Below are 13,916 nucleotides of genomic sequence, written 5' to 3'. Positions count from 1 at the left end.
AGCATGAGCCTCCATCATTAGCCATCTCTTCACATGCTCAGTGATTTAGGCTAGCCAGCAATGTGTCACTATTTTACTTGCTGTTGGAAATTAAGGCTGCAATTTATGTTCTTATTTTTCATCTACCAATAATTTCCTTGATTATACAGTTGTTCAGTTGGTCTATATGCCAGAAAACAGTGATGAATGCTTAAAATTTCGTTTTTGGCAAGAAACTTGAGGTGGGTCATCCGGGATTACTAATAAATAAGCAAAAAAACAATAATAGGAATACATAATTGCAGGATTGAAGTACATTGGATTGATTTTTTTTTTTATTTGTCTAAAGAATCATGGATTGGCCTTGGCATTGGTACGGATTACTAAATTAGATGTACATATGTAGAATACGTTTGAGTTTAAATGCAGAGTTTACAGGACAAATAATAAATCTATGGTCAATGGTCATGGCTTCGGACAGTTACATGTTGGTACGGGTTGTGGCTAAGTGGTAGAGCAGAGTCGTCCTTCAATCAGTTGATCGGCGGTTCGATCCTAGGCTCTACTAGTCCATGTCGATGTCCTGATGGCCAGGTGGCACCTTGCATGGCAACCTGTCATCAGAATGTGCATGATACTGTCATAGTTCAGCTTCCCTTCTCTCCTGCCACTCTATCCCTAACCCACCTCAGCAGTTTATTCTGTTCACCTGTTAGCCACACCCACCTCATCAGCTCCATCACTCTCACCTGTTAGTCACACCCACCTATGCTGCACCTACTCCCTTCAGTATTTAAACCCCATCTTCACACACTCACTGCCAGATTGTTCTCCACATTATGCCAGACCCTCCAGCGTTTACCTGCTGACTGCTCTCCCATTGCCCGCCCTTCCCGTTTGGACTTCCCCTTCTTGCCTCTGCCCCGATACACCGCCATAGCCTTCTGACCCCGACCACGAGACCTGCCTCGGCTCCCTCTGGTTCCTGTAGATCAGAGATTGTTTGCCTGTTGTATCTTCTGCCTGGAATAAAACTTTGCTCAACTATTCTGTGTGCCCATCGTACTGCTTCCTGGTCCTTTCCACACCGGGACAGATGCCATGTAGTACAGCCCAGGAAACAGACCTTTTTTTTTAACACTAGCTCTCTGTGTTATTGTTTCGCTTAAGTGTTTTCCTCATAGTATATAAGCAGCTATCCAGAATAGTATATAGACCATTACATTTCTGCTGTTGTGACATCCTGACCTGAATTTCAGTTCATTGCTACATGTTCAGCCTCTTGGTGCGTGTGTGCGCCTGAGGTATTTCCTTGGTTGCTTGAAAGCTTCACCACAGCCAGTCCCTATGTGACAATGGACAATAGCAGGCAGACACTTTGTAAACATCCTGCTGGCTTGTAGAGAGAATGGAGCTCTGAGCCGACAGTAAACCTGCAGACAGAGAGAAGGGAGAAGGGAGCCCCCAGAAAACATGAAGGTCTCAATAAGGACGTTGTACTTTATCATGTTTTTGGTTCGTTCATCCCCAACTGGAATACAATTAGATTAGGGATATAATCTGCTTGTGCATTGTGTACACACTTTTCATAGATCAATCATGTCTGTTATCTGGAATCTGTTCCTTAAGAACTTCAGATTTTGCCAAAGATAAACATTATCTTTTAATTTTTTTTTTTTTTACAGAAGATTACTTTAACGTTTTTATTTACACAACATTTAATATTTTAGAATATTTAACATATTTAACATATTATAATATTGTTAAACAGAGGAGGAGTGCTGAATCAGCATTTCTCCATCCAAAAACAAAAGAAATATATAAAGACCGAATGCTGTGACGTAAGCTCCGCCCTCTGGGAAACGGAGATCAGAGAGAAACAAGTGGACGGATAGTAAAGGACAGTAAATGAGGCCCAGACTCACACTAAGCTGGAACCAAACTACCCATTATGTTTTGTCCCATTGAAGCAGGGTCCTTCACGTCCGCATCGCAATGCATCTAGAATCAGCGATCAATTGTTACTTCATAACTATGTACTTACACAAGCTTTGATGACATACCACGATCTCTGAGTTTTCTGAGCAGCTGTCTTCATTATTCTAGCCCTGTGACATCATCACTGTTGGACATCTGGGTCAAGTGTGTGTGCGTGTTGAGATGCCATGATAACAGTGTGAGTCCCCTCAGTAAAGCCCCCAATGTGTTCACTTTCTCCTTCCTGTTGGAAACTGCTGCCTTCATGTGCTTCCTAAAATATTCTAATTATGAGTTCCATCATCTTGTTTTTATCATACTATGGTTGTGGCACTGAGGTGCTTTTGTAAATCAGGACAGAGATCATAGGAATGACTGAGTGCTTCAAATGTATCTGATGGATTATTTTACTTCTCTCTTCTCCTCACCATCTCTACTCGCTCCCTTTGCTTCACCTCCTTCCTTTGTCTGCTCCTTCTTGCCCTCTTTACTCATTCACCCACAGCTCTTTACTCTTCATCCTTTTCCCTCTTCTCCCTCATACATTATTTGTATCCCAAGTGAGCCTTAAGGCCAACATTCCAACCTGCTGTCTGTCTCCAGTCAATATCCTCTGTCTGTCTGTCTGTCTGTCTGTCTGTCTGTCTGTCGCTCAAAGTCAAATTCAAAGAGCTTTATTGCCAAAGCGTTAAGATAGCAACATTACAGTAAGTAAGTTAAACGAAAAGAACACCGTTGTGTTTCTTTGACACAGTAAAATGAGGTGTGTGTGTGTGTGTGTGTGTGTGTGTGTGTGTGTGTGTGTGTGTGTGTGTGTGTGTTGGTCATTCACTGTCCCTCAGGTTGTGACAAGTCAGGATATAGAGTGCAACATGTTCCGTGTTACCTTCTCCCAGCAGGTTCTTAGTGCACATGTTGGTGTTTTCCTATGAACGTTGAGGATCATTCTGCAGAACTCTGCATGTAGGGCTTCTGTGGAGTGTTTGTCCCATCTAGTGTAGCCATGGTGACTGAGTGGACCCCATACTTCACTACCAGACAGCGCAATGGGCTTGATCACATTATCAACAATTTTACACCATTTTGATTGGAATTTGGATATTATAGAATTTTCTTTTAATTGCCTAGAGGGCTCTTCTGGCCATTTCTTTTAGTGCATTCACTGCCAGGCTGAAACTCCCTGAGGCTGTAATAGTCAGACCAAGATAGGTGTAGCTCATGGCGTGTTCTATGGTGCTACTTCCTAGAGTAAAATTGTGTCTGTTCTCCTGACATCTGGGCCTTTTTTGGAAGATCATGATGTTTGTCTTCTTTAGATTTACTGCCATGGCCCAGTTGTGACTACTCCTCCAGCAGGTCTAGCTGCTCTGTGGGAGACAACAGAACCAGGTCGTCTGCATAGAACAGAGACTTCAACTCTCGTTCTAGGAGACTGAGGCCCGGGGCTGCATTCTGGTCCAACTGCACTGCTAGTTCATTTATATAGATGTTGAAAAGAGTCAGACTCAGATTACAGCCTTGACAAACTCTTTTCTGGGTGAAGAAGTCAGTGCATCTGTCTCCTATTTTTACACCACACTTATCGTTTAAATACATTGATTTTATAATATCATAGACTTTGTCCATCGTCCCTTCTCTCTAACCTCTCTCTACGTCACAGGTCCAGGTGTTTGCCTGCAGGTGGGGACTCTACCCTCATAGTCACAAGTCATAAAGAAGAGAAAATTATGAAATATTTGGTCTGGGGTGTGTGCATGCATGTACACTGTGTGTGTCTTTATATATTTCTTTGACACATACACACACACACACACACACACACACACACACACACACACACACACGCACACACACACACACACACACAAATGCAAACTTGCTCCGAATGGTGTATTTATGCGTCTGTCCATGCAGCCACAGTCCATTTCATTAAGATAATTCAAAGTGTCTAATTTTCATGACTTTTATAACACAGAGGCATTGTGCTGTCTATTGATGAAATTCATTTTCTCCACCTTCAGCTGTAACCAGCTCTCTTCTCTACACTCTGCTGGGTCATGTTTTGGGAAGAGGACTGAGGAAAAACTGATGCATGGGATGTTGATCAGCATTCACTTAGTTGTATTAATCAGACATGTGCGCCATAAGATATCTGGAATAAACAGGTTTCTTGCTGTGCAGGAAGTTCCTGCTGCATTGATGGGATAGTTGTTACGAGGACTGCTGTATGGTATTTTACATTGAGGACATTTATCAGAACACATCTCTGTCTGATCTCTCTGCCTGTCAGTGCTTGCGAGAGACAAAATGCATGATTGCAATGCCTGAGTCTAGAAGCAGAGGTGTTGAGCTTCAAGTCGTGACATGGCCGGCATCTGCAGCTCACAACTAATGTGTTTGGAGTTCAGCCTCTGTCATGCAAGTTCACATGTCTTCCCCCGCACGCTGCCTTTCTCAGGGAATATTTGCTGACTGAAACATCTCATTGACACGCTGTGATACTGACACATTCAGGCTATTAACGTTAGTAATGAGCCGGGTAGAAAACATTCAGCAGAGCTTGTTATGTTTAGCCAACGGTGATCATCACTTTCAGCTGTTAAAAGGCCGAGGTTCAACTTGTCTGCTTCTGCTTCAAGAGTGGTCTGTCCCTCCGAAGATCCTCAGTGAAGGAGGACGCTTCACTCTGTAACAAGTGTAAGTGTCCTGTGTAGTTCCAACAACTCAAACCGAGTGATGCATCTTCTCTCTAGCGGATGATGTCACGTCACATCCTCCAGAGTTTGAGAAAATAGATTTTCAGGGCTTTTAATATTTATTTGGCAACATTATTGGCTAGTTGGAAAAACAAGTGTTTTTTGGTGAGTGGATTTCAAAACCATGACAAAAGGTTTATTGCCAAAAATAGAGACGAAAGAGGAAACTGTGAACTGAACTTAAAAATGTTCTGAGATTGTTCGTCCTAAATAGTTTTGTGCACCGAACATGTTTCTGCTGAATCTGGAGACACAAGTAGACGTCTGTAGTTAAAGTGAAACAACAGGTTGTCAGCGGAGCCGGCAACGTTTCACTGACTCCCAACATCAGGACGACTGTGTTTTGGTTGTCCAAAGAGAGAGAGAGAGAGAGAGAGAGAGAGAGAGAGAGAGAGAGAGAGAGAGAGAGAGAGAGAGAGAGAGAGAGTGTGTGTGTATAAAGGCAAAATATGTAACAGATGAATCCCTGTGTTGTGAGTCACTGTCTGAGGGGTCTGAGCTGCATTGGTGTGTGAGTGTGTGAGGTTGGTACACAGGGGAGCCTTTGTCTCATTCTCTCTGTTTCTCTTATCCACTGAAGTACGTCCATCAAACAGATACAATCTTTTTAAACTGGAAGACATCTTTACAGAAACCAGCCTGAGTCAGCTCGGTTGTGGTTTTTGTCCAACAGGGAATGTTTTTTTAGGCTGTAAAATTAAGCAACAAACAAAGGTTAAAGCGGCACTACTTAATATTTCTATTTCTATTCTGTTCTAATATGGATCAACAATGGAGAATGATCAACTATGCAGTTCCCCTCAGCTCTACGGAGCGTTTTATCATCTTTCAGCTCATTGTTTCGGTTACAGTTTTGGTTCAATCGCTCTGTTCTTCTCAACCTTGTGTCCAGCAACTAGCTGATGGACATATAGGAGCATTTACGTAGCAGCTAGGGAGAGGAAAGAGACTAAACCAGAGGTAAAAGTAAGGGTTAACGCCACAGCTCCACAGGAACGTGAATGTTGCTGGATGTGTAAATAGCCAACTGTTTGCGAACGTATTAGATTCAAGATTCAAGACATTTTTATTGTCATATGCATATATAACAGGCAGTTATTCCGTAAAATGAAAAGCTTATTTTGCTGGGTCCTCATAACACAGAATTACAATAAACTTTAAGGAAAAAAATAAAATAAACTTAAGGCAAAAATAAATAAAATAAGGCACAAAATATAGTGACAGTATTGCACAAAAATATGTATAAAGTGTATAAAGTATGCATTGTATGCATACAAGTAGAATGCAAGTATGCATTGCTACAATACAATGTCCAAAGTAGCCATATCAACTTTAGAGGGTGACAATATGGCAATGAATGTTTGGTTTTCCCTCAAGGGACTTAAAAAGAACCAACTAAAACATTGGCTGATAATGTATCGACCATTATTGGTCTGGTTTTATTTGTCCTAACATAACAAACTAAGAAGAACTTGTGGCTGTATGACCCAAGCCTACTTCCAGCATTAGGCTACTAGTTGTATGTACCAAGGACATAGCTGATCGCTGGTAGTCTGTGGACTGTGGTTTTGATGCCTCAAGTTGCCATCTCGGCAACTTGAGGCATCATAATCCGCTTCATGGTTTATTTGACTCTAAATGGACCATTTACTAAATGAACATCATACTGTGTTGAAGAAGACTTGAAACTAGAGATTGAGACTATGTATACACACACACACACACACACCATGAACCTGACAACCGAGCAATCTCCACATGGCAGCGATTGAGGGATGAGGAGATGAAGATAGAGGGAAGAAGAGCACTGTATCGTTAACGCCTCAGCCACATCCAAGGAGAAGCCAACAGAGAGAAGTGGTGTGGCTTGGGTTCGGTCCAAAGTAGACGTATTTAAAGAGAAGTGGATGGAGCTCCAGCCTCACGTACCTTGAGGGAACAGTGTAATGCGAGGAGTGAGGGTGGTGTACATCTGGATGAGGCCCCCAACTCCTGTTAAAAGCTAGCTGCAGTTTGCTAAATGGTTTACAGATGCTAGGCTAAGTCAAAGACGGTCTATTGAGAAGATGTTTCACCAGCAACCAGGAGTGATTGAGGGATGAGGATGTCATTTTGGAATATTTTAACTCATTAATATGGGGGATCCTTTCTTTTGAGACATTAACTGAGATGATGTCGTTTTTTTTCTCGTGGTTTAGCCCATTGAGGTTTTCCGATAGCACTTCCATGTTAACAAATACAACAATACTGGTTTTACACACTAAGCCAATGTGTTGCCGCTGAAAACCTTATTAATAGTGTTTGAAGGCTATGTGTACAGATATTTTCATGCACATCGTTGCCTTGCATTTACATAAAGTTATTGTTGTACTTTATATTAACGTACAACCAGTTAATACCAATTATGTTTTTGGTGTACCGGTATAAAATTACTAGTGGAAACACACTTTGCAACTTCAGCTTCGAGGATTGTGATGTTTAAACAGGGGTCCCACAATACGATATTATCACGATACCAAAGTCAAGATATAATACTATCACGATACCTAAGCCACAATATATTATATTATCACGATACTGTAGAGTTTTAAAAGTTTAGTTTGTCAAATTTGGACTTGCACATGTACAATAAAGAAATGTTTAATGTGTACATTACAATGCATGAGATATGATAATTAATAAGGGAAATTATTATGAAGGATATGTAATTGTATGCATAAGAAAGTCACTATGTTTTAATACTATATAATGATTAATGTTTTAATGGATTTTAAAACAAAGTTTGCATACTGCATGTGGGAACCATTGGACTGTCTCTTTGAGAAGGAAGAGTTTTTCCCTATTCGGTTCATGCGACGGAGTGAGACATTGAAACACCGGAAGTTGAGACACCGGAAGTGCAGATTATTTTGTGGAAGAGAAGAAGAATAGCTCCGCCCCTGAAACTGGAGAGCCAATGAACAAACAGACACTGTGCAAAGGTGTAAAGAGAAAAAAGAACTAAACCAATGGAAGGGCCTTAAGCTCTGTGAATGACCGGTATAAACTAACACGTGCGAGACTGGAAGGGACTTCTCTTGGATCACGGAGGCGGCAGGTAACTGGGGGACAGACTGTGAATCTGTGGGAAAAGAGAGGGTCTCAATCGAGAATGCATAAGCTGTTTGTTTTTGTCATCAACCTTTTATTAAATATTTTTTAATTATAACTCATTGCATTCTGGACTTCACTTCCCATGACCACCCGGGATTCTAAGAATAAGTCAAGATATGATATTATCATGATACCAAAGTCAAGATACAATATTATCACAATACCAAAGTCTAGATATTATTGCGAATTTTTTTTTCTGTGTAAATGGCTGCTACGCGACACTAAATTTCCCCTTGGGGATTAATAAAGTATATATTCATTTCGCGATAATGAATATTCTAGTATCTAGATATTCTGAGTATTACGATAGCAAACATAGCAATGTATTGCGATGCATTACCTATTTTTGGTTACAAATTATGCAGGTTGTCAACATCTGTTATTTCTCATAAGATAACGTTTTTACTTCATCTCACTTCAGTCCATTTCTAATAGGCCTATAGTCAATGAATTTAAATCAACTATTTTACTTTGACTTCGTTTAAGTCATCTACTGTGGTAATTTACATAAATGCACCCAATTCACATATATATAGTGTTTTAAATTGTTTTCCCAAATGTACATTTTACAAGATTACATCATAATGATGCTATTTATTTTCATCTAATCCTAAATGGATCTTGAACGCACACACCACAGGGGAACTCAATGGAACCTCTGTAGCAGACTTTATAACAGCAGCTGTTAATGTTAGTAACGTCCTTATCTGTCCTGCCCATTAAAACACGGCATCATTATCTTATTAGAGGAAGCATCAATGCCGATCTCCAGACCACAGATTCTTTGCTGAATCGAGGGCACACACACACACACACACACACACACACACACACACACACACACACACACACACACACAACCGTTATTTGATACTGCTGGGTTCCACCATTCTTTCACCAGCTAAATCTCTCTCTCTCTCTCTCTCTCTCTCTCTCTCTCTCTCTCTCTCTCTCTCTCTCTCTATATATATATATATATATATATATATATATATATATATATATATATATATATATATAAATATATATATATATATATATATATAAAGTCTGTATACCTCCCCTTTTTACTAGTGAGTGAAGAAAGTGAGGTAATGTTGAGCTGATCATTAGCTGGTGTTAGTCGGTCAGCTTCCTGCTGTATTCCTCTGCTTTTAGATTGACGGAGTGAAACAAGCTGACTTTTGGCTGTTGGTTTATAAGGTTTGTCGTCCAAATGTTTGACTTTTTTGTCTTGGCACCATGTTTCCATGCCAGTGGGATTCTCTGTATGAAGGATATGTGGCTGGGTCTGCCTTGTTATTATAGGCTGATCACAGATAAAGGCTGTTTATTAAAAAGCCTGCAGGGTGAAGACAGTAGAAACAACCAGAAGTCCCCCATTAGAGCAGTCTGACCTTAATAACATCCAGAGAAACAAAGCGACACACACTCTCTGGGACAAGAAATATGCACTTAGACACACTGCAGCATGGATGCACACAAAGCCCAGCCCCAACCTATTGCCTCTGTATTCCTTCACACCAGAATGCAAGTCGAGCAAGACAAACTAAGTCCTTCTTAAGGCCGCGGTTATCCTGATTGGATCGAATGTGATGAGGCACATTCGTGCTGTGGTCAAAAAGTCATCCAGCACATTTCTCTCTAAGAATGAAATGCTCTTTTCTGTGTGTGTGTGTGTGTGTGTGTGTGTGTGAGTGTGTGTGTGTGTGTGTGTGTGTGTGTGTGTGTGTCCATATTCAGTGCCTCAGGAGTTCTTTTTTCTCTCCTCTCATGTCTCTATTATCTGTCCCTCCCCCTCTTCCCTTGTGACCTCTCTACCTCTCTCATTTATGTTTAATATCTTGTCCAGCTGTCCACCAGTGAGTGTGTGTCATATCCACCTCATGTCTGCCAGCCTTCCATGGTGTGCCTGTGTCTCTTTCTATTTATTGCTTATTATGGTATTCCTCCATTTTTTTGGGACAGGAAACAAAAACTTGTAATTTTTTTTACATGAAAATCGGCTGTTGAAAACTAAAACAGCGTTTCCTACTATCAAATGAAAAAAAGGCAACAGAGGTGTGAGTAAGAGAAGGAAGGAACAAGGGAATATGTAAATCATAGAGGTGTTTGAACCCATTTTACCACAGGTGACCTGTGAGAGGAAATGACAAGTGACAGATTTATAAAGTCACTTCCTGCTGTGCTGAGTCGCTAAATCTCACCAGCCGTCTGTATGAATGAGTCCATTCCCTGTTCTCAACGGCCCATCCCCAATTCTCACAGTGGTTTCCTTCATAAATCAGTTAGGACTCTGTGACTGGTCTCAGCAGAATGAACCTCTGTCTGATGTTATGGCATTCATGAATGTATCTTTAGACACTATATAGAGATACATTTTAAAAGGAGATACAAAGTTTGCCCAATATTCTATATTATGTTGATAATTTCAAACAATGCAGCAATAAAGATCATTTTATAACTTTGAAAGTATTGTTACCATTGTATTGCCATTTGCGTTTCAGAATTGATTTGGATGTAGGGGTCTTGTTTCATATAAATGATAGTTTTACTGGTCCCATGATATCTGGTGTAGGGAGTTCCTGATCAAGTGTATTTGACTCTAAGGACTAAAACAAACCACTCAAAGAAGGTGGAAGTGTAGGAGGGCAGATCAAACAAACACAGGACTTTCAACCAGGAGACCGCTGTTCGTGTCTCATAGGCCTTGTGTTGTTTGTTTGGCCTCTTCCAGTATGACTCGCAGTATATAATTTTAACCCTTAGCTTAACTTCAACATATTTACATATATATTGTTAACTCCTTTCATTGACAAATCAAATTGTGTATGATGTGCACAGCCAGCATATTGTTTCCCACATCATTGGAGTCTTAAAGTCAGCGTGTGTGAACAGGGCAGGAGCATGCAGACTTCCAAACTGATAGCAAAGAAAATATCCCATTTCCCTGGAGGTATTTTAATGTGAGAGAAGAGATGAGTATTGCAGACACACTGTGCATGTGTCTGTCTCCTATAAACGTGTCTCTATCATGTAAGACTCAGCCAAAGGAAATTGTTGTAGTCTATTTATCGCTTCCCATGGCACACACCCATTTACTATCAGTTTGGAAGCCTGTGCGTATAGTTTGTGTCTGTATTGAGGATCTAGGTTGCTAGCTTGAGCTTTTCAGGCCTGTGTGTAAAAGTGCACACACACTCCTCTCTGTCATGTTTTACTACAGTCTGCACTATAGTGTATGAAAGTATCCTTAAAGCAAACATGTCTTTCTTTCTTTTTGTTTGTTCCTCTTCATCCCCTTCAGCCTCTTACAGAACCACATCATTGCTATGTGTGGCAAATTATTAATGTTAAAGAGCTGGGTATTGCTTTCCAAGTGAATGGTATGAATGTGTGTCTTTTGGGTACTGTAGGTGAGCGTGCCGGTGTGTCTTTAGTTGGCAGGCCCTCTCCAGTCTTTATTTATACGAGGCCCGCGTGCTAACAGCAAGTCTGAGAGTCAATTTCATGCAAAGTTTCCATTCGTTTTTTATCCTTCACACTTAATCCTTCCTCTCTTGCTGCTATTTAAGCTCCGATCACCATATTTACACGAATAGAGCAACCCACCCTAGAAGACAAAAAAAGCTTTGACTTGAGGTGTGTGTGTGTGTGTGTGTGTGTGTGTGTTCATAATGGTTTAATACAGGAGTGTGATTGATGATGTGGGTGTGCCCCCCACTGCCACACTGCACTGTCTCTCCAGTGAAATCCCTGAGTAAATAGCAGCTCAACATCTGTATCAATGAGTGTGAAAAGCTGAGCCTGAACAACACTTCACTTGTCTCCATCACAGGACACGGTGGGATTTACTCTCTAGCTGCACACACAAACACGCACCCACACGCGCACACCCACACTTCCCAAGGAAGTTTAACATTATGAGAAACACTTCAATTTTCTTTGTGAAAGTGCGATACAAATCTCATTTGTGTGTGTTAAGTAAAGAGCTCAGGATAGCCTAGTTTAGCATGACGCATAAGGAAACAGTTAGCTTAGTTCTGTCCAAAGTCCACTAAAGCTCGCTAATTAACACGTTGTGCCTCATTTGTTTAATTTAAGACAATTTTCGAGTGCTGCAAGAATGAGTCCGAAAACCAGACTATGACTCAGCATTTTTCCACTTCCCTCAACTCAAAGTCAATGGGTGTTTTAAATGGGTTTTTGGTTAGATGCTTGAAACAAGGTCTGTAGATTACACAGGCTTAAGATGTTTTAACTTCCTTAACTCTTTTGGGTCTGCTACCACGATGTTCACGCGATGTTTCTATTAATAGCTCTGCGATTAAAACTACGATATAAAATGCGTTAGTAAATACCCCACTCGGGAAGTTTTGATGTGTCTTTAAAAAAAGGCAGATGCTAACAAGTAGCTAAGTGTGACTACAGAGGTTGTCGGGGACATTAATTATCATCATGCCAACTAGTCCACCGTAACAGCATTATTGTCAACATTCTGTCTGTAGATACGATCAATAACATACGCCGTTTAGTTTGTTTAATAGCAGAACAAGGTGTAGACCTGTTCTATATTACTCTGCCAGCCACTATGGAGGCTCAGACGCTCAACAATGGAAAATCATTTGCGGCAACTAAATAATGTTTCTTTGGACCAATTAAGTGGAATTGGACATTTTCCCACGGCACACCTGACGATATCTCACGGCACACTAGTTGAAGATCACTGATGTAAATAACCGTTGCTATAACTTGGAAATACTTTCTATAACCTGTTAAACCTGCTGGCTAACTACCAACTTTACATGGCTGTTGCTGAAAATGTTTCCACCTCATCAGCTCCATCACTCTCACCTGTTAGTCACACCCACCTCAACTCACTGCCAGATCGTTCTCCACATTATGCCAGACTTTCCAGCGTTTACCCGCCCACTGCGCTCACGTTGCCCACTCTGCCCGTTTGGACTTCCACTTCTTGCCTCTGCCCCGGTACACTGTTTTTTGTATTTTGAGGTCTGCCTGGAATAAAGCTTGTCGAAACGATTCACTAGTTCTGTCGTACTGCATTTGGGTCCTTAACCCCCCTAGCACCATTTTCTCATTACCTCATCATCTCTGCTGCTCCTCTTTCTGCCTCCATTAGGGGCCGATCACACCGGTCGCGACCTTTAAAAGTCGCCTCTAAAATGTCTTGGCAAAAATGTGTCGGGCAAAACAGCGCCTGTGGACTGGGCAATACACACTGACATTGATGAGCTGTGCGACTCCGCGCGCCGAAAAAACGCTTGAAAAACGCAAAGCGCGGCATTTGAAAAGCGCGCCGTACCATAGGAAAACAATGGTTTTGGTAGCAACGCGTTTTTGAGAGTCGCGTCTGGTGTGATCGGCCCCTTAGACTGTAAATCTGGGCCCAGTTATCCAGATTTACAGCAAAAATATGTTTCCCTTGGCAGTGTTTCTTCACCTCGAATTCTCACCAGAGGAAAATTATGAACAAAAAAAGTTGTGGGTTGTTTTCTTAGTGCCAGCTTTTCTACTGGCATCACAACAAATGGAAGTCACCTACTGAAAGTAAGCTGCCAGAGTGTCTCATAATGAATAGAGACCTCACTTGTCATCTAATTATCGTAAACCCTTCCTCTCCATTGATTCCACAAGGAATTAAGTGTTGGATGTAGCCACGTCTGGGGAATCCCGAGGCGTGCCTGGGCCAGGCGGGAAATGTAAAGTGGGTTCTGGACCTGTCCTGGGATCTCTTCACAGTTGGACATGTCTGCCTGGCTCCACTAGGAGGTGGCCTGATTCGATGCTCGGACAGTGGTTCTAGATTGGGATCCTTCTTGATGTCTGATCTTCTTGCCCTCTCTCTCTCTAAAACCGTCCAGGACAAAGTCCACATTACTTGGCGTTCAGACCGCAAAAAGTTTTTTCCCAACGAATGTGGGCTTGAGTGTCTGCATTCGGCTTTACTGCTGATGCCGCACCAATTTGACCATTTAAAATGGCTCTTCCAAAAGAATGTATGTGCCTATAGATGACCCAGGGAGAGGG

Source organism: Taurulus bubalis (genome assembly GCF_910589615.1).
Source record: "Taurulus bubalis genome assembly, chromosome: 3".
Classification (NCBI taxonomy): Eukaryota; Metazoa; Chordata; class Actinopteri; order Perciformes; family Cottidae; genus Taurulus; species Taurulus bubalis.
Note: the sequence above shows the minus strand (reverse complement) of the source record.